The 23,195-nt window shown below is 38.5% G+C and overlaps 1 non-coding gene across 1 annotated transcript; it reads right to left on the minus strand.

The window, feature by feature from the left end:
• Positions 1-15,258: 15,258 nt before the first annotated feature.
• LOC141658264 (small nucleolar RNA R71) lies at positions 15,259-15,365 on the minus strand. The gene has a single exon (XR_012549158.1). It is a non-coding gene; the product is annotated as a small nucleolar RNA R71 (small nucleolar RNA).
• Positions 15,366-23,195: the final 7,830 nt, after the last annotated feature.

Here is a 23,195-nt window from a genome sequence, read left to right on the forward strand (position 1 = left end):
TTGTCGAGACCCGAGTATCGTGCTAGTGAGTGATCTTTCACTAGCTCGAAGATCCTTGTCGCTTGCATCTTGCCTTGAGACGGGCAAGGGTGCGCGCCACGATCCGGCAAAAGTACCGGACCGTGACACGTAGGCATTTGTTCATCGAGATCGAGAAAATGGGCGAAACAATCGAGGACCGAGTGGATGCCTTAGAGGATACAATCGACGTCAAGCTTCCCAAACTCGAGAGCATCGTTATGCGGATGGCTGCGAGCCTCGAGGAGTTGCAAAAGACGGTTTGTGAACTCGAGACGAAGGTGGACGGGATGAACACCCGCATCCAAACGATCAGTGCTGCGATCCCCGATGATCGGGAGGAAGAGATCAATCATCTGCACCGAAAGGTCGAGATGTTAGAGAACACTTGTGCCACGCTCGTGAAAGCGGTGGCCAATGACGGGAAATTTGTGGGGAGCCATAAGGTGAAGGCACCTCCACCTCGTGCCTACGATGGGGCGAGGGATTCGAAAGCGGTCGATAACTTTATCTTCGATATGGAGCAATACTTCCGAGTAAGTGGGCTCGACGAAGACGCGGAAGTTGTCATGACAAGCATGTATCTAGTCGACGATGCCAAGATGTGGTGGAGGGCTAAGTACAAGGAAATCGATGCGGGCACGATTACGGTGACATCGTGGGCCGACTTCAAGAGGATCTTGAAGGATCACTTCTACCCCGAGAACACGGAGTTTGTTGCTCGGAAGAGGTTGAAGGAAATCAAGCACACCAAATCAATCCGAGAATATGTGAGGGAATTCTCTGCGTGCATGCTCGAGATTACCGAAATGTCCGAGACGGATAGGACATTCGAATTCATCGACGGGTTGAAGAGGTGGGAACAACAGGAGGTCATGAGGCAGAATCCCAAAACTCTGTCTTCGGCCATATCGGCTGCGGAGCGCCTGCTCGACTTTCACGGGGAGCGAGAGACACCCCGAGTTGTGGCACCAACGGGGATTATCGGTGCGTCACGAGTGGGTACAATGGACAAATGCCACAAAATAGCACCACTTCAGTTGGGAACGGTCGCCCGCTCGCAGGAAGTCAAGCTCAATCGGCGAGCACTACGAACTCGCCCTCAAGCTCGTCTTCGAAGGCGGGAAACTCAATTGCTTCCACAACGAAGAAACCGTTCGCGTGTTTTGTGTGCAAGGGTCCTCACAAGATGGCCGATTGTCCGAACAAAGCGGAGTTCAATGCCATGTTCAAGAAGATGCCAAAAGGGGCTCAAGAACGTCTTGATGGGGCGTTGGCCGACTATCACCAAGAGTGTAACGAAGACTCGAGTGATGGTGAAGACCAACCACGGATGGGCTCACTTCAAAGGATTAGCGCGATGGGGAAGTACGAAGATTCCTGGGTCAAGAAATCCAACGGGCTCATGTACGTGGACTTGATGGTGAATGGGAAGAAAGCACGAGCCTTGATCGACTCGGGCGCCTCCCACAACTTTGTTACGAAAGAGGAAGCTGATCGGTTGGGGCTAGTTCTGCGGGATGCTAACAGCTGCCTGAAGCCGGTCAATGGGAAATTAAGACGCGTCCAAGGAGTGGCTAAGAAGGTCGCGGTCCAAGTGGGTGAGTGGGCAGGGGAGCTCGACTTCACCACCGTTCCGCTGGATGACTTCAATTTAGTACTCGGGATGCAGTTCTTTCAGAAAGCATTGGTAGTATTGAAACCAAGTGACGGATCGATGCTACTAATGGGGTCTATCGTAGTGAATACGGTAGACGGCGATGAAGACAAGGGGCAGCATCGAATTTCGGCCATGAGGGTGATACCGACGCCGAAACAAGGGATGCAACCTTGGAGAATGCCTAAAGGTTCAGTGGAGCCGAGGGCAAACAAGACCCAGGCTAACTACGATGCTAAGTGGCCTGGGGGACGAAAGGAGAGTCTACCTCCTCACCGAGGAGTAGACAATGAGGGCCGAAAGGCCCAAAGAAATAGGCCTCGTACCATCAGGGGGCCGCGTCGATATGCTGAATCGACGTCCTGGTTTGAGGGTCAGCCGACCCGGGGGAGAAGGCCTCGTACCATCAGGGGGCCGCGCCGAAATATTGATTCGGCGTCCTGGAAACCTCCTGCGTTCTGCAATGCAGGTGTTGAAGTGACGAGAGACAAGATAAAGGTCCGTTGGGGCCAGTACTTGAAGGAATCCCGAGAGAGATCTTTTCAAGCAGCGGCAAAGTGGACGTTCCCGAGAGACAAGGAGCACGTGGTGGACTTGGAGAACATGATGTTCGGCAGCTTCTATGTCAAGGAACTCCAGCCTATCCTTGAAGGGACGAAGAGGCCAGTCATTGTTTGGGACGAAGCGCACATTCAAGCCGAGTTGTGCAAGACAATCCCCAACACCGCATGGGATCGTGAGCTCACCGAGGATGTCTCATTGAAGCACCATTCAAGATTTTTGTGTTGCCGAGGGCGCAACAGCATTAGGTGGGGAGAGTGTGACGATCCGCACACTTGAACCCTTAGATTTATTTATACTTATGTAATTTCATTTCCCTTGTACATTTGTAGTAAGTAATTTTCTAGTTTAGCATAGTTAGAATAGTTTTCTTTCCATAAATAGGTATATCGCTATTCTGAACTAAACTTGTAAAATCAATGTTTCCTGCTACCAGGATGTAACTATCATATTTCCCTCTTTAGGGAGTACTAGTGAATGAAAATCTACTTCCTACCTTGTGCCTTCGTATTGCTTGTTGTTGCTTTGTTGTGAACGACTCTTAGCCTTCACTTTACTAACAAGCCGTGTTTGTGGGATCGACACTAGGATCCCGACTCACACCCCCGAGACCGATTACGAGTGCCTAGTGCCTGACAAACACTAGAGCCTAACGCTCTCGTTGCATCCTGTCGAGTGTTGCCGAGACCCGAGTATCGTGCTAGTGAGCGATCTTTCACTAGCTCGAAGATCCTTGTCGCTTGCATCTTGCCTTGAGACGGGCAAGGGTGCGCGCCACGATCCGGCAAAAGTACCGGACCGTGACACGTAGGCAGTACATGGTACATCAGGGCTTTGCTACTGTTAAGTTGGAGAAAATGTCAAGGTCTCTCCCAAACCATTTCTTTGAACATATGAAACAACCCCCTGCTTTGGGACACAACCTAGTAAACATACACTCTCATTCTTCTATGGATTACACTAATATGTTGTTGGGTTATTGTTATAAAGATCAGAATGCCAATATCTTTATTTTTGATCCCGGTGGTTTTAAATGTTGGCTAAGTTGGTCAAGATGATGAAAATACTTGAAGCATATCAGAACAATGGCCGCAACTCTGAAGATTATCAAATATATGTGTTTGATCCAGGAGGACCATTGATAAGGCTGGTAATGGATGCTATGGTGACAAACCCAAAACCTGGAATGTGTTATGCTACGTCTTCCTTCAAGCATCGCTTGTCTTTGATCCTTGAGGACAAGGATTGTTTCAAGAGGCGAGTATTGATACACATCAAAATGAGGCTAAGGGTAGCATGGCCATTATATCTTTTGTTTCTTATTTCTCAAGTCATTAGTAACATATATAAGGGCATTAGTTATCTTGTAATAAGCAATCAATGAATTTTATGAGTGAACTTGTGAGATTTATCTCATTTGTTATAATGGAATCTAGGTGATTAATTCACCACAATTCTATTATTGGGTAGCCTATTGATCCTTGCGCTCGAACAGCTGCATTTCTATCCTTTTTGTTTCCGTCTTAAATTTAGATCGTATCATATGTGGTGACATTTTATGTAAATATCAAATGGGTATAAGGATAATTTGAAAATGTTGTGGGCCAAATAAGGAATGTTACCATTGGTGTGGTACGGCCGTATTAGGTAAGTATTACCATTAGTCTAATACGGAGGGAGTAAAAATATTCATTTGCACCAAAGATAAAATAACTTAAATTATTATTCATCGGTTTGATATGAGATACCATATGTATGTATGTATATACACAAGAGAAAGCCTTCGAAACATGTTTGTCTGTTGTCAATTGTTCATATTTTTCAGATCATACATGCATCATTTACGTACACTAGGAGGAAAGTATTCGTCTGATTTTACATAGTCAATACAACATGATGTAACATATGAAGTAATATTGGTTAGAATTAGAAAATTTACACGACATATTATTATATTAAGTATGCCCGTGATTTTTAGTGAAGATTTATGTGCACATAAATTTTTCTGATAACGAGAGGGTTGAATTCCCTCAGTCCATGCATTCTCACACCACCATATGGAGTATGTAAGCCATCCCTTTAGGAGCTGCAGTGGCCAAGTGATCATCGCCCCAACTGGTAGTCGAATCCGGGACCTCTTAACTCCTGCATTTCTACAATGTGCACATAATTTATTACTATCAACTTGTGTTTTTAAAGCATATCGAATTATGTTATTACTCCGTATCTCTTAAGCGATATTCAATATCTTCGGTCATGTTGTATTGAACAACGTTTAAGGGATTTCACACAGAGTTAACAAGTAAATTGTCACTTTCGTGAATCATTTTATAATGTCTTTCACACAACACGAGAACGCAATAGTTGGTGTATTTTACCTTTTAGTGTGGTTACTTAAATGAAGTAAAACTTAATTTTCCGATAATATTTATGTTAAACCACGTTGTACAAAACAATGCAATCTATAAATTATGGAAGAAAACAACCAAGTAATATAGGTTCACCTAAAATGGAAATTGTCTATTTAATTAGTTTCTTTCTTCATACCCGATCCAAAAATCCATCTTTGATATTGTAAATTGATCTTCACAAAAGTAATTACACTTCTATTTAAGCTCGTAGTCCTTCTACTCATTAGCTACATTTTCCCCTATAAATTTACATTGAAGTCTTTGTTTTCTTTTTGCTAATATAATATATATTTATTTCAAATTCATATTTGGACGGATGTTTAAATAAAACTCACATGAATAGATAAAGACTCATTTGTCATTTTATAGGTTTATCTTATACTCCATCTGTCACTTTCATTTGTTATCCTTTTTCATATTTGGGTGTCTCAGTGAGTTGTTATCATTTCTATTTTAAGAGTGAACTTGATGAACAATTTGATCATTTACCCTTAATTTGTTCCACTTGTCATTTGGTAATTGGGGCATTTCTCTTTCCTTGGTGTTTGTGCCAGAATCAAAGGACAACAATTGACAAAGATGGAGAGAGTATATCAATATGGATGATATTTAACCCATCACAAGCTATCCATCACAAGAAAGACTTACTTCCTCCATTCAACTCCACTCTACCACTTTGCTTTTTCACGTTTGCCAACGCGTGTTTTACGTTGTAAATATCGTTAGCTATTTATTTGCAAAAATTATAAAAGTTAGATATTTTTAATGTACTCGTAAAGACGAATCAAACAAGATCTCACATGAATATATTTTCACTTATGTATTAAGAGAAAATCGAGATTGAATGTGTACTTGTGAATAGTGTAGAAAATGGAAATAGGTAGAGTGGAGTTGAATGGAGGAAGTACTAATTTATTTATCTATACTACTTATAAAAGAGGATAGTATCTTATTTGCATGACATATGTCCTTGTATGACATCATTATTTACTTTTTTGTCACTCTTCATTTTTTAATATGCTTTTCAAGTAGTATAGATATCCTGATAGTTATTTGCATGGCATATGTCCTTGTATTACGTCATTATTTACTTTTTTGCCACTCTTCATTTTTTAATATGCTTTTCTGAGATTACTTTGGGTTGTCAGATAGAAACAGACTAAGTTGAAGATAGGAGGTGTGAAGACCCACGCTGAAGTGGATCCTTTAGTTTTGAAGCTACGTGGAATATTTAGATTATTTTTGGTACTTTACCCGTCACAAACTTGAACCATCACAAACTTGTGACTGATATATCTGTCACAATAGAGACTTATTGAAGAAATAAATAACACTAAATCTATCAACTAAAATGTATGTGCTTCGTTTAAATTATTATTTGTACTTACTTTGAGTATAAAGATTTATGGACCCTAAAAATTATATCAGTTCATTAGTAATTACCGTACAGAAATGATGAACCCATAAAGAAAAGGTAAAGAAATTCGCAAATTGTAATTTAATACGGACTATTTTCACGTCTGAAATAAGACGGATACAAATATTGTCCCTTTTTTTTTTATAAAAAATTTAACCATTAAATTTGTAGAACGTTTTAACTTGAGATGTCAATTTTTACACTGAAAATGAAGTGAAAAAGACTATAAACATGTTGCCGTAGAATAATTTTTTTGTATTCTATAATGCTTACATGTTATCCATCGTATTTAAGACGAAAAACAAACGTCTAAAGAAAGACGCACTGAAAGAACTTATCAAAACGGAGTACACAAACACAAGTTCAATAGTTGACACACTTAAAAAAAAACTACTACTATGCATTTCATCTAGCATAGAAAAAACGAAAAATCTTTTTCAGACGGGCACTTTTTCCGTCTGAAATAAGACCGGTAAAATTTTGCCATTTTTTAATTAAATGTAAGCAGTTAATACAATAATTGTATAATATATCCCCTGTTGTTTTTTTTTAAATGTTTATTTGTATTAATAAATAAAATAATGTTTTTCTACACTTTTTATATCGAATTTTAATAGTAGTCTTTATCATTTACAATATTAAACAACTTAAAAATGGTTGTATAATCGTATGTAAATACAATTGCTGCAATTGAAAAACGTTGAATGCCGCGTGCGAAGCACGCGGCTTTCCAACTAGTTTATTTCAAAAAGAAAAACAGAAATCCCTCATATTAAAAAGCCTAATACAAAAAGAATTGAAATAGGATCCACAATACCGTTTGGGCCGAACATTTTATAATGCATGTGGACCTCATCAACGACATCGACTTCAACTCTTCAACTCTGTATACGCGTTCAAAGCCCCATCGTTCTCCATCTTTTCCATTCAGCTTTATTAATTTCTTTTCGGTCTTAAGAAGAGGAATACTTTTTAAAAATAATCCTTGTCACATCTTTCAATATTATTGTTTTGAATTATCTAATCAATATTATAAATAAAATCTAGAAATTAAGAGACTTTTATATAAACAGATAAATCTATATAATTTTATAATTTCATTATATTATATTCCCTCCTATTCTAAATTACTCCCCCTACTTACTTTTTCGTCTATTCACAATACTGTCCATATTTCCTTATTTGACAAACTTTTATACTTATTTTAATCACTCCACCCCACAACAATACCTCACAATACTAATACTTTATCTTATTTTAATCACCTTACTCCACAACAATAATTATTTTAAACATCTTACCCCACAACAATACTTATTTTATCACACAATATCTTCCCTCTCTCTAATCTCCTACCCACTACAATATTTTATTATATAATACTCCCCTCTCTTAATTCCCGTGCCCTCCATGAAAGAGGAGGGTTATTAAGAATAGGAGGGTGTATAGTTTATTAGATGTACAAAGATGCTTAACAAAACAAATATAATTAACTAATTTAAAAATTAAATACAATATTCCATAATATTTATATTTCATAAAATTAGATAATCAACTGATTTAAAAATTAAATTTGATAAAATAATTGGAGTAACCTCAGATGTAGCAAATATGATAATAATCACTCATACAACTAATAAAAGTAACAATAACAACAGCGGGAGTAATGAAAGTAATAGTAACGAGTGTAGTAAAATTAACATTATTAAATGAAGAAGTAGTGAAAGAAACGATAATAACGGGGGAGTAGTGAAAGTAATAGTAGTAACAACAAATGTAATGAAAGTAACAGCGGGAACAACGGAGAAAATATAAAAAATTATCTAACAATTCGATTTAAGACAATAAATTTATTTATTTATTTAAATATGAGAGTGATAAAATTAACATGAATAGGTATTACCGTAAAAATAACGTGAGTAATCAAAGAAAACAACAATAACCGGAGGAGTAGTGAATGTAATAGACTAATAGTATTAACATGATATTTCGTGAAAGTTATAATATTAAAAGCGGGAGTAGTGAATGTGTCTCATAATTTTTTGATAAATTCTACATTTCAGTATAAATGGTAAATGTATGAGTTAAGCAAGTTTAACGTAGTTTTTTTCCTAAAAAATAAAATTTGACGATAAATAAAGGTAGCTTGGGCAGGGCTGGGTACCAAACCTAGTACTATCAATCAATATACTATATATATACAAATTAATTGTACTATATGGTTTTTAATCAATAACGCAGTGTAATAGATCTGACCAAGAGATTTCAATGTAAATATTATATAGTTTTTTTTTGAAACCCAACAGGGTAATAATATAACTCAACCAACAAACCGATCAGCTACATTAGGCAGCTTACCAATCCAAACAGTTTTGCATACTACACTCGGTAAAACATGCGCAAGAGCATGTGCTACCTCATTATTCTTTCTACTTGTATGCGACCATCTAATAGAAGTAAAAGAGGAACATAAATTACGAATATCATCTAAAACTAAAAAGAATAAACTCCGTCCCTTCTTGTGCGCCTTGAGAGCTTCGATCACTTGCGAGCAACCGCTTTCCACCACAAAGTCGTCATAACCTGCCTTCGCCGCTTCTTCCATGCCATCAAGCACAACAACCGCCTCCGCCACTCTCGATTCCCACACTTCCTTCCTATGCCGTGCTATCCCCCACAACACTCTGCCCATATTGTCCCGACACACCGCACCTACACCCACACCAATTTATTCCTTTACCCCCGCATCAACATTTAATTTTACCCATCCTGAACTCGGAGCTTGCCATCCCTCCTCCACCCCTTCCACTCGGCCATTCCTGACTTCTTCAACCGCCTTCTTACTCACCACACGTCCACTCTCCATCTCCTCTAAAACATCCCACACCCTTTTAAGCACCCCCCATACTTCGACACTCCCTCCTTCGAAAACCATCCTATTGCGCACCTCCCATATAGCCCAACAAGCCACCACCATCCTCTCATAATCCACCTCTTCCATCGTCCTCCACCGCCCTTCCACCCATTCTCGCACCTCACCATGGTACCCCACACCCTCTCCATCATCATCCATCTCCATATTATATAGTTTTGATTGAAGTATATAAATTTAAAGAACACCAGAATATGGTGATTTTCCTTAAAATAAACATGCCGCCACTTATGGTATATTATTAATTTGTATAACTATGTTAATTATTTAACATACACAAATATAATATAAGTATGATATATTTTGGAAACTATTAAAAGGTAAATAAATAAAGCTAGATTTCCAAAAAAATATAATATTCCATAATTATTTCGATTTGATTTAATGCATATATGTAATATATTTTTATAAATATATAAGCCTCTTAAAATCGCATGCCTAATAGTAAAATAAAGTAATTTTGTTAGTACTGAAAAGAATTGTAGTAACATTGGATATAGTAATATGATAATAATCACTCATTTGAATAGTCAAAGTAACAATATTATTAGCGAGCAAGTGTAGTGAAAGTAATAGAAGTAACAACAGAAGTAGTGAAATTATTAATATTAATGCGACAGTAGTGAAAGTAACAATATTTATGTAATAATACTAACAATAAAAGAAAGTATATACGAACAATTAGTTAACCAATCAATTGAAGTAAAATATTAATAGCGGGAGTAGTGAATTTGTCTCATAATTTATTTCATCGTAATTTTAAGATATGTCATAGAAAAATATATTAATGATAAATTTATAAGTTATGCAAATTTAGTTTTATTTGATTGAAAATAAATTTTAATGCTAAATAGAGGTAAGCTCGGGCGGGGCCGAATACCAATATTAGTATATATATAATCCGGAAACCAATGGAATTTAATATAATTACATATTTCTATACAAATTCATTATATTATATAGTTTATTAGATGTAGTGTAATTATGTTATGTTTTGGAAACTATGAAAAATCAAATAAATCAAAATTTCCAAAAGATATAATACTTCATAATTCTTTAATTTTTTATTTCAGTAAGTGCAAAATAAAAATATATATGTCTTATATAATTAGATAACCAATTGACATAAAAATTAAATTTTTTAAAGTTATGTAATAAAATGATTAAATATTAAATATATTTATCTATATATATAGACATGATAAAAACTGTGTAAGTAGCAAAAGTAACTCTTTTAATAATGAAAATAAATATAGCAATAATTAATAGCAGCGAGAGCAGTGAAAGTAGTAGTTGGGTAACATGAGCAGTAATAGAAGTAGTGAAAGTTATAATATTGACGGCGGATGTAGTGAAAATAACAATAGTAACAGAAAATGTAGTGAAAGTAATAATAGTAATAACATGATAAAGTATGAAGAATTAACTAACCGATTGATTGAATGAAGATATTTTATTTATTTAAATATACAATTTTGATAAAATTAACGGGAATAGTACAATGACTTTCACTGTAAAAATAGCTGGAATAGTCAAATAAACAATAGTAATCATATGAGTAGTGAATGTAGTAATATTAACAAATGATATCATGAAGGTAATAATATTAACATGGGAGTAGTGGACGTGTCTCATAATTTGTTTATAAATTTTACATTTCATTATAATTCAAGATATGTCGTAGAAAAAACATATTGTATAGGTAAATGCATGAGTTAGACAAGTCTAACATAATTTTATTTTATAGAAAATAAATTTAAATAATAAATATAGGTAGGCCAAGCGAAGCCGGGTATTAAAACTAGTTCTCTAATAATCCTACATTTTAGGGATTGCTCATATTACAAGGAAATTTTAAAACAATAATCCTAAGTATCATTTGTCCTACCAAAATAATACTAGGTTTTGCTTATCTCTGATTAATCCCAAGTTTAGGGTGTAATTTGCCAAAATAATCTCAAGTTTTCATTTTATATAATGATCAGAAGATTTCATTTGTTTCTCTCAAAACAGTCCTATAACGATTAAGGAAAATAATATCTCGTATTTACTTATTTATCAAGTTTGTATTCATTGTTTATTTGATGTTTCTTTTTCTATATTATTTGTGTATCTCAAGTTCTGTTTGTTTTAGCATCTTTCACATCAATTATCCGCACATTGTCTTTCTTGTCAAAGTCAGCGCCACCACATGATATAGCGGAATTTACTTCCTCTTAAAACACCTTAAACACAGCATGTATGTATACAATAACACCATGTTTTTCTAATTATATATCTGTGTCTAGTTGGGGGAGTGAGTGTTCGCTGTCATAGTCATCGCACCTTCGCGTATAGCGCTGCTGACCTGGTTCATAGCAGTTTGGAACCTAGTAATAATGTAACAACGTTACAACAACGTATTTAAAATGAAAAAAATGATATAGTAACATAGACTGTTGACAGAGACTATCACCCAAAGAAAAAGAGTTGTTTACCTCATCCAAAATTCAACTAGTGTACCAAAATGATTCTCATAGCGCTTGAAAGATGAATTTGCACTTCTCGATTGCTGTGTTGTTCTTAATATGCATATCATGGGAAGGTCGCCATGGTAGGCAGGGATCCAATGATCTCAGTGGGTGAACATTGCAGACAACCAATCATTATCTTGCAACTTAAAATCTGAAATAAGTTGCTGCCACTTCTCTTCAAACTCCAAGGGTTCCAAATCAGAGTCCCACACAATAGTGTTGAAGCGAGCAAGAAAGTCGGTGTCTTTGTAGAGTGCTTCACCCATTTTGCCTTTGACCTTTTACGTTATATGCCTCGTGCAATAACGATGCCTAGCTTTTTTGAAAACAGCAGGGAAGACCTTTTTTTATACCGGGACATTGATCCGTGATAATGAATTGTGGCTTCTTTTGACCCATAACATTTAAGAAATGCTGAAAAGTCCATTTGAAGGACTCTTCATCTTCATGTAACAGAAGCATGCAGCGAAGAAAACAGATTTTCTGTGGTGATCAACACCTGTGAATGGTGTGAAAACCATATAATACTTGTTTGTGTCGTACGTGGGCTCGAAACTCACAGTATCCCCAAATAGGTAGTAGTTCCAAATTGATATTGAATCAGCCTAAAACACCTTCGTGAGACTGTTACACTCGTCAACATCATAGACAAAGTAAAATTGTTTTTGGGTGGCTTTGAGCTTTTCAAGATGATTGAGGAAAATGTTAGCATCTCTTTGCCCTATATAATACTTAATATTCCGCTGGAAGTTTTTGAAGTCGACTAAGGTCGCACCGAAATTTTCGTACCCATTGGCAAACTGCCTAAACTGCCTAAAAGTCTTCCCAGCTCCAATGTTCAGTTTTGAGTTGTCCAATATAAGTTGCTTCTGAAACATGTCAAGGAATCTTGATGACAAACAGAGGTGAGATGATGGTTATGAGCCTCAGAAAACTCGTCAATCAAAGCATGGTACGATCCGTGTTGTAGAGGTCTCTTCTGGATTCGTCCTCCTCTAGACGAATGGCGGCCATTACTTTTGCCTGTACGTCCTCAATGGTAGTACATAGGTACTTAGTGAGGTCCCTGTATAAATCGGAGTCCTTGTGGAGCCCCTTCCTGAACTCCTCAATTGGTTTAACTATGTCGCATCTAGGAATTAATACTTTCTCCTTGTTAAGCCTATTAAGAAAGTCCCGAGGGGATTCCTTAAACCTCCGGACCACGAGGTATAGGTCACTTGTTTGTTTTTCGGGCTTGCAACTGCTGGCGAATTGTGGGTTGAAGGCATTGACCAGGTCGGTAAAGGTGGAAATAGACATGTTGGGTAGGCTCATAGACCACTATAGAGCTGTCCCAGTTAGAGTTGACCTAAATCTCTTACATATACACGCTTCTTTCTGTGAATCTGTTGCCGTTACCATAATCATTTTCTGCGTGTACTATGTGATGTGGTCCAATGGGTCTGCCGTTCCGTCGTATAAAGTCATGGTCGGTGGGATAAATCCCTTCGGCATGCTGACAAGCGCTATGATATGTGATGCGTATCTTTTATATGATATTTTACACCCTATTTTACACGCATTTCAGAGCTCATTCATATAGTTTATGCTACATTTTTCCCTATTTCCGTCTACTTCCGTATTTTGTACATTATTGCAGAAATGTGAAGAATCCAGCGGAAATCAAGCTAAATCCGTCCCCGAGTATCCTGCGTTGCATTTGACGTGAAATATTTGCTTAAGGAACGAGCTTGGTGCGCAATCCAAGGCCCAAAAGACAAATCCATGAGATTATAAAAGTCAAGTAGCAGCTCAAGCAGTCGATCGACCACTACCTTCAGTCGATCGACCAAATCACGGGTTCCAGAAGCTACTGTACACTGAAGAGCAGTCAATCGACTGCCATGCTTAGTCGATCGACCAAGTTGCTATCAGCACGAGAATTAAAAGATCGAGGAACTTGAAGCCCATTGAGTTTAGGTTTTGATAATACTTGTTACGTATATTTTCTATATAATGTAACCTAGAAACATCAGTTTAGGAATCAAGTTTTCGCATTAAGTTTTACATACAGTTCTTTAGAAATAATTAGGGTTTGGGAAACTATTTTGCATTGGATTTTCGTTGTGCTTTCAATCATTCCGTTACGATCCTTCTGCAATTTCGGTATTCACTTGCTCTATTTTCAGTTCATCTTTATTGCATTGATAATATAGGAATTGTTAGTTAGTCTCCCGAAACCGAATTATCATTATTGTTAATTGTTTGTTCATTCGTTTGAAGCATGAAACTTTCTGTCTATTTCGTTAATTTCATTGTTGTTATCGTCGTTAGTATGAGTAGCTAATTTATTCGTGCTAGGATGTAGGGGAATTATGGCGTAGGCGGCGTAGTATTATTTTTTGATGAAATCGCGTGTCGATCGATCGACCGCCATACCTGGTCGATCGATCGACCACGTGAGGTTACCTTTCGTTTTAATTGATTTTAATGTTGTATTTAACGAATTGAATGCATGCGACCAGTTAGATGCTTAATTTGTGGTGACCCATTAGATCGAGAGATAGGGGCGAGTTATTAGATCACCAATTAAAATGACTAAACTATCTTTGAGATCGAAAGATAGGTAAAGTTTAGACCGTTAGTCACTTTTCAGGACGAAAGTGAGTATTAGTGATATTAGGGACCTATAGCGAGATCGAAAGATGCTATTTGTTAAGAGTGGACCGAGAGGACCTCTTATTTCCCGCCTCATGTGTTTGATTTAGACCTGTTTAGTATCTTTGCCTTGAAGCTATAACGAACCGACCATCCTAGTACCTCTTTTTATACTTGATTTCATCCGTTTGCTTAGTTTACTTTATTTTATTGCTCATTAGTTGTAGACCAAATCCAATCAAACCCCCACCTTATTGTTACCTCAGACCAAATTTAAACAACTAGAAATTACGTCTGCCTCTCTGTGGTTCGACCCGACTGCCGCTAGCTATAGTTGTAGTTGGAGATTATAAATTTATTTTTGACACCTCACGACGGGTATCAAATTTTGGCGCCGTTGCCGGGGAGGCAATAGTTCTAATTTTTAGTTGTTTTATTTTTAGTCTTTCTTAAGTTTAAGGGACATCCGTTCCTTAAACTTTTCTTATATTCTTTCTGTAGTTTCTTCTTATGCGCAGGTCACAGGGTGGTGAACTAGTACCATTAAATCCTGAGATTGAGAAATCATTGCGCGAGTTGAGACGATCACAAAGGGTATTGCCGACGAGAGGAGGAAGAGCTGAGTACTCTGTCAAGCTTTTACGAGAACGAGTTGTTCGAAGAAGATCCACCTACATCTCTCTGCTTCTATTTCTTGGTGAGACAGTCACTTCTCCGAAATTCCAGTCATGGCTGAAAAAGCAACCATTGCCAGTCACTCAGAGCCGACAGTTGAGAATCTTTACAAAGGATTCGAACTACCTGGGGAGGCGAGAAAATTCGAGCCAAAGCCTTCCTATATTAACCTGGTTGAGAGAAACCAGTTCGGGGGAGCTGCAAATGAAGATGCAGCCAAGCATATGGAGACCTTCGTTGATTATTGCTGCTCTATACCCCCGCCGGCCGGTGTGACCCAAGATCAGATCAAGGAGACCATGTTCATTTTCTCTCTTCGTGACGCTGCAAGAGAGTGGTATAGAGATCTGGACCGAGCCGCCCATGGGATCACCGACTGGAATTCCTTAGCCCTGGCATTCTACAAAAAGTACTTCTCTGCCTCGAAGACGAATGCCATTAGAGCTCAGATCACGAGCTTTAAACAAGGGCCTGATGAGAACTTCCATGAAGCATGGGTCCGTTTCAAGAAACTGGTGCGAACCATACCGCACCATGGGTTCGAAAAATGGAGTCTTTGCAATCAGTTCTATAATGGGCTCTATGACGATCAGAGGGCTATTCTGGATGCTGCAGCCAATGGCCGATTTGCTGAGAACATGGGAGAGACTAAAAGGTGGAAGATCATCGATGATTTGGCCACTCATAAGGCTGAATATGGGAATTCGAGAGGAAACCAGAGGAGAGCTGCTGAATCTTCCTCTGTTGCTGCACTAGAAGCTCTCACTGCAAGGTTTGACAAATATGAGTTGGGAGGAGCTTCTAAAGGAGGGATGTACCATGTTAACGCTGTTTCAGACGGTCCTTTCGTCTGTAGAAGATGTGTAGCTGAGGGGCATGTCTCAGAGAATTGTTCTGTCCCCTTTGAGTCTTGTGCTGCCTTTCAACACTATAGGCAGACAAACACGTACTATGAGCCGAATGTCCACCCCAACTTGAGGTGGAGTAGCCAGAATGTCCTGAATCCGACTCAACCTCCACAACAGCAGCAGCAGCAAGCCTATATACCCCCTCACAAACAACCTTATCAAAAACCTCCATATGTGCCGCAGCAGCAACAATCCCAAAATTCCGAGTTCACCGAGTTGAAGAACTTATTGCTGAAGGAGTCCCAAGCTAGAGAGGCCGGGATGAAGATGCTAGAGAGCCAAATTGCTCAATTGGCTAGCAAGAGTACCACTCGAGCTCCGGGACACTTACCAACTCAAACTGACGAGAAAGAGACCCTAAATGCTATAACATTGAGGAGTGGGTCTACCCTGGAGGGGCCTGCTATGGTCGAGGATGCCACTGCGGAAGATGAGGCGAAACCGAGTCAAAACAAAGTTGGAACGAGCAAAGGAAAGAAAAAGGCGTCTACCAGGTATATCAGTCGATCGACTGACATACCCGGTCGATCGACTGAAGTGCGGGTTACAGGAGCTTCTGGTCCTGTTCATCCCAGTCGATCGACTGACATCACTGGTCGATCGACTGAGATCGCTGCTGATAACGAGATTTTTCGTCCTCCGATGCCCGACAACGTGAGGGACCATTTGTTCCGGGGTTCAACAACTCCGAAATTATTGGGGCAAGACCCGAGTGCTGATGGGTCAGTCCTGGCTCCGAAATACGACCCGATGACGATCAATGGTTCACATTTGAGACGGTCTGAAGAGGGTTCAAGCTTTAATAAAGAGAAGGTGGTGGACTTTCAGCCTAAGTCCACGGATGCCGGCATGCGAGACCTAGAGGAGAGGGCTAAGGTACTTCTCTCAGCCCCGTATCCAGAGAGACTAGTGCCGACAAAGGAACGGGTATCTTTCAATAAATTTGAAAAAGTTATCCGTAGCTTGAATGTACAAGTGCCTTTCCTTGAGTTAGTTAATCAAGTGCCTGCCTATACTAAATTCATGAAACAACTCCTGTCTAAGAAAAAGTCACTTGAAAATGTGCATACTGTCGCATTAACCAAAGAGTCATGCTCTTATCTGTCTCACACTGCACCCCATAAGCTAGAGGACCCGGGTAGCTTTTCTGTTCCTTGCAATATAGGTACCTTCTCTATTGAGAAGGCATTATGTGACTTAGGAGCTAGTATAAGTGTAATGCCTTTGAGTCTAGCTAGGAAGCTCAAATTGACTAGGTTCGCAGTGACAGATATGATAGTACAGATGGCTGACCGATCTGCGGTCCAGCCAATAGGAGTCTTAGAGGACATTCCTGTCCAAATAGGGAAGTTTTTCTTCCCCGTCGACTTCGTTGTACTTGACATGCCCGAGGATGCCCATATTCTCATTATTTTGGGTAGGCCATTTCTGCACACTGCTGGTGCAGTCATAGATGTCGGTCTAGGTACCTTGACTTTTAAAGTGGGCAAACATTCTATTGTTTTTGCCCAGCCGTCTAAGAAAAAGGACCCCATGTGGCCTGTGACTTGTAATACGGTTTCTGACAAGAAATCGTACTTTGTGCTTCCTGATATGCCTATCTCTATTCCTGTTGTAACCCCTCCGCCCCAGAATGGGAGAAAACTGGAGGAAGATTTGCCTATTTCTAATATTGCAGGAGCTGGTTTGGGGAAGGACGAGCTGCAGGTTACTCCAGCCGTGAGGAAACCGATCATTCAAAGAGGAGGTCTTGGTTGCCTTAGCTATGCCACCGATGAGGAAGTTGATGACGAGCCGGTCAAGGCAAGAAAGTCCGATTTGGATTCTAACGAGTCTGAAGAGATCATTGACTGGGGAGATGATGAAAGTGTTGATCCGTTGAGCCATACGGACGTGGAAGCTGAGAAGGGTGCAGCTGATGAGATAAGCACCGTTGAGGCTACCTCTAGTAGCCAGAAGCCGACGAAGTGGGCCATTCCGTGGCCGTTCTTGATCAACTACTAGTTGATCTCATGTTTATCAACCATTTTATTGCTTTTAAACACTTTTTATTGCTTTTGTGTGCGCGAAACTTCGCATTTTATTTTGCTTGCTTAGGATTTTATACGCTTTAGACTTTATTTTGGGTTTTGGGCAATTTTGGGCGCGTATTATTGTGCATTTGCAGGTTTTTTTAGACCTCATTAGCTCAAGAAATTGAGCAAATATGAAGAAATAAGAATTACAAGAGATAATTCAATCGATCGACTGTAGTCCGGTTGGTCGATCGGTAGTCCGGGTTCCGAAGCTTCATTTCTGTTCACTTGGTCGATCGACCGAGTGATGTAGTCGATCGACCACCATGCACTGCTGTACCTGTTCACGACCTCTCTCCTGCTATGTTTGGTCGATTTGCGGAATTAAGGGAGTTTTCTACCCCACTTTATCTTCCGTCATTAATTATTTCTTCTATTTTACTCAATTATGCACATAATATCGCTTCTTTATTGCTTTCTCGGTTTTATGCGCGGTACTTAGTTTGTCTTTCAGGTACTTTTTGGTAGCACTGCTGGCTACTGAAACCTCCTAGCTCACGCTGGTTTGGGGAGGTTTCCTTTGTTGCGCTTAAAGTCTTGTGAGTTCCTGATTTCCACTTCATGTCATTTTTATCTATTTCATTTTACGCAAATTCCCATTTCTCTTTTCTTCATTACATGATTTTGCACAATGGGGACATTGTGCGATTTGGTTTGGGGAAGGGTTTTGCGTCGCATATCATTTGCTTGCATTCACGTTTACATTTTGTTTTGCATTGTTTATTTCATTCTTATATTCAAACAAAATTCAAAAAAAAAAAAAAAATTGAAAAATTTCAAAAATTTCGAAAAAATGCACGTTTATTTTAGCATATAGGTCGAGTCGGGACGGTAGTATTTCAATGATGACATTGCATTTTCATCTGTTTATGCCTAAGCCGTGCTTAATTGACATGTTATTAGTAGAATCATATATGCATATCTACGAGTTTTCGTTAAATTTATTTTATTTGAACTTTAGACTTGACTTTGAATTTTGGCAACCTACATCATATTTCTGAGATTTAGAGCCTATAACTGGTGACATCTATGACCGGTTTATTTAGGAATGTGAGTAGTACTCCTTATGAGACATGTTTCCTTAATTTGCATAAATATGAACTTAATCTGCTTAATACCTGTATGCATTCGGTTTGTGGTTTGTTGACACATGTGGTAGAGGTTTCCTTTTTCTTATTATGCCCATAAGCTCCACACTGCCAAAAATAGCCTTTTTGTCCCATTACCACATCCTACATTTAGCCTGTCCTTTGTCAAGCTAGTAGTCCATGTTTTTGGGATTGTTACTTCGTTTTTGGTGGTATTTGCTCAATTGAGATGATTGTTGGGAAAATGAAAAGAAGGAAAGAAAGAAATATAAAAAGAAAGAAGAGAAAATGATTCGAAAAAAGAGAAAAAGAGGTTATGTACTGTTCAAAGCAGTCGATCGACTGCTCTACTTGGTCGATCGACTGGAGTTCGAAAGAAAAAAAAAAAAAAGAATCAATTCGCATAGTTCAAGCCTTTATCTTTTGGCGATTTTTGCTCCCATGTATTATTCATATTTTATGGGGAGTTGGTTGATTGCTTTTATACCAGGGATTGTGAGTTTTGTGCTTGCTATAGCACCGTGTTGATTGATTATGGGCAAGAAGTTGGATGTTGCCATATGGTTCCGTTTTGGTACTAGCTTGATCACCTGTACCCCCACTTTTCCATAAAATGTTTTGCCTCTTCTTACCCATACCTCACATATCCCATATATACCTCGGCATGTGTCATGGTCATTTGTTGGTTGGAATGCATATGTACGGTCATAGAGACTACTTTCATATTATATTGCAGGCATGTTCTTATAGGTCGTAGTTAGGTGAGAGTCTTTACAAAATGAATTCTTTCTATCTTTACATTATTTACCTGTGCTTATTTGAGTGATTTGAGCGACCCGTGAGACTCCAATTTGATAAGTCTCTATAGTTGACGGTTCAGCATAGTTTTTAACGACTTCATAACTCGTTTGCATGATTCATACGCTAATTGATTGTTGGTTATGCATTAAATTGGTTTAGGCTTTACATGTTGCATTTCGCTCTGAGATTGAACTCGTTCTATTAGGTTTTAGGACCGAGTCTAGTTCTTGCTTGGGGACAAGCAAGGGTTTGGTTTGGGGAAGTTTGATGCGTGTCTTTTATATGATGTTTTACACCCTATTTTACACGCATTTCAGAGCTCATTCATATAGTTTATGCTACATTTTTCCCTATTTCCGTCTACTTCCGTATTTTGTACATTATTGCAGAAATGTGAAGAGTCCAGCGGAAATCAAGCTAAATCCGTCCCCGAGTATCCTGCGTTGCATTTGATGTGAAATATTTGCTTAAGGAACGAGCTTGGTGCGCAATCCAAGGCCCAAAAGACAAATCCACGAGATTATAAAAGTCAAGTAGCAGCTCAAGCAGTCGATCGACCACTACCTTCAGTCGATCGACCAAATCACGGGTTCCAGAAGCTACTGTACACTGAAGAGCAGTCGATCGACTGCCATGCTTAGTCGATCGACCAAGCTGCTATCCCAGACGAGAATTAAAAGATCGAGGAACTTGAAGCCCATTGAGTTTAGGTTTTGATAATACTTGTTACGTATATTTTCTATATAATTTAACCTAGAAACATCAGTTTAGGAATCAAGTTTTCGCATTAAGTTTTACATACAGTTCTTTAGAAATAATTAGGGTTTGGGAAACTATTTTGCATTGGATTTTCGTTGTGCTTTCAATCATTCCGTTACGATCCTTCTGCAATTTCGGTATTCACTTGCTCTATTTTCAGTTCATCTTTATTGCATTGATAATATAGGAATTGTTAGTTAGTCTCCCGAAACCGAATTATCATTATTGTTAATTGTTTGTTCATTCGTTTTAAGCATGAAACTTTCTGTCTATTTCGTTAATTTCATTGTTGTTATCATCGTTAGTATGAGTAGCTAATTTATTCGTGCTAGGATGTAGGGGAATTATGGCGTAGGCGGCGTAGTATTATTTTGGACTGAAATCGCGTGTCAGTCGATCGACTGCCATACCTGGTCGATCGACTGACCACGTGAGGTTACCTTTCGTTTTAATTGATTTTAATGTTGTATTTAACGAATTGAATGCATGCGGCCAGTTAGATGCTTAATTTGTGACTGACCCATTAGATCGAGAGATAGGGGCATTTATTAGATCACCAATTAAAATGACTAAACTATGCTGAGATCGAAAGATAGGTAAAGTTTAGACCGTTAGTCACTTTTCAGGACGAAAGTGAGTATTAGTGATATTAGGGACCTATAGCGAGATCGAAAGATGCTATTTGTTAAGAGTGGACCGAGAGGACCTCTTTATTTCCCGCCTCATGTGTTTGATTTAGACTGTTTAGTATCTTTGCCGAAGCTATAACGAACCGACCATCCTAGTACCTCTTTTTATACTTGATTTCATCCGTTTGCTTAGTTTACTTTATTTTATTGCTCATTAGTTGTAGACCAAATCCAATCAAACCCCCACCTTTTTGTTACCTTAGATCGAATTTAAACAACTAGAAATTACGTCTGCCTCTCTGTGGTTCGACCCGACTGCCGCTAGCTATAATTGTAGTTGGAGATTATAAATTTATTTTTTGACACCTCACGACGGGTATCAATATGCACGAAGGGGGATTCCTCATAACTATCGGGTGCTCCCACCTCCATACGGCGAGCCATTCTTTGTACCTTTCTGAGCATGGCCCTGATCTTCTAGAGATGCTACTATACTAGTATGCCTGGTATCAGGGGCAAGTTGTGGGTAAGTGAAAAGAAGCCACATGGACTACTTACCGCTGGCCTTCCCCGGGGGTTGGTCCCAGGGTGTATGGTGGGATAGCGAAGTTGCTGGACAGTGAGGTTGCATTTACAATGGGCCTGAGTTATAGGTCCATAGCCTGCTGTGTGTACGCAATTGTTGAAAATGCAATAGTTACGATGAGGCCCCCAGTTTGGTTTTGGTGAAGTCACTACTAGAAAACTCGTTATGGACATCAGTTGCTGGACAACTGATTTTTCAGAAACCGATGTAAAAATTATACACATCTGTTGTTTGAAAAAAACTGATGTATTTATAATTACATGTACTTCGGTTGTTTTAGAAAACCTTTTTCCATGATTTCTGACTTTAATAGGCATGTGACTTTATAAAAACCAATGTCTATATAATAGTCAATTACATCATATATACATCTAAACCGATGTGCATCTACAATGAAAGTTAGCGCGAAAAAAAAAGCCTCTACACGCTCCATTCCACCGATTAGTATATATCATATAATTAAAAGATTAACCATAACACTCCCTCACTTCATCATCTTTCTCATCTCATCTAGCAAACTAAAACCAAACACGCATAACCCGCGGTTACCACTCACCATATCAACAGGCGATCGCCAACCACCAAGCGCTTGTCGGCAACATCATCGGTTACCCCTCACCATTATTAGGTATTTTTTTCTTTTTACTAATAGCTTAATTTATGGTTAATTTGATTATTTTACTGAATTTTGTCATTTTATTTGATATGTTTCTAATTTTGATTGAAGAATGAATTATGGTTCATAATAAAATTGGGGTTTTGATAATCAAATTAAGGTTTTTGGTAATACCTATTTTACTGCATGCATTTCTAAAGATTGAATTTTTGGTAACCTCCTAGTCCATCTGCCTATGAACACATATAATAGCATGCATTTTTTGCTTATTTTTTCTATGTCTACGATTATCGTGTTGAGGTAGTCAGTTTTCAAGTAGTTTGTTTAAGTGATAGAATTGCATAAAATAGAAATTACTCGAGTTTGTAAAGTATAGAGGAAGGGGAGGGTGAATGAGTAAAAGGTAGAAAAAAATTGATTTGGGACCAGTTCCTAACTATTGAAGTAGATTGTTAAGTATGCAGCATGTAGGTGGGTCTTCAGTGGATTGTTAATTATGGAGTAGATGTTAAGTATGTAGCTTCTTAATGCCTAAATGTCAAATTATTCGTCCCGAATTGTACAATAATAACCTTATAACCTTATAAACTATTGCAGTGGACCCTGAATATATACGGAGATTGGGAATATGGATCGTGAATGGATGTTTGTTGATCTTATGGACCTTAGATATAGGAAAGGGGTTGAACATTTTATTAGACATGCTATTAATAATGTAGAAAATGTTGAAGAAATTTATTGTCCATGTGATAAATGTGGGAATAATGTGTATCTTGATGCTAGAGAATTGAAAAGTCACCTCTTATCTACTGGTATTGACAAAAGTTATACAAGGTGGATTTGGCATGGGGAGGATGTGTTGCTTACTTTGTGTAGTAACTTAGAGGATGATAGCGACTTTGAGGGAGA

This window comes from Silene latifolia, chromosome 5 (genome assembly GCF_048544455.1).
Source record: "Silene latifolia isolate original U9 population chromosome 5, ASM4854445v1, whole genome shotgun sequence".
NCBI classification, from domain to species: domain Eukaryota; kingdom Viridiplantae; phylum Streptophyta; class Magnoliopsida; order Caryophyllales; family Caryophyllaceae; genus Silene; species Silene latifolia.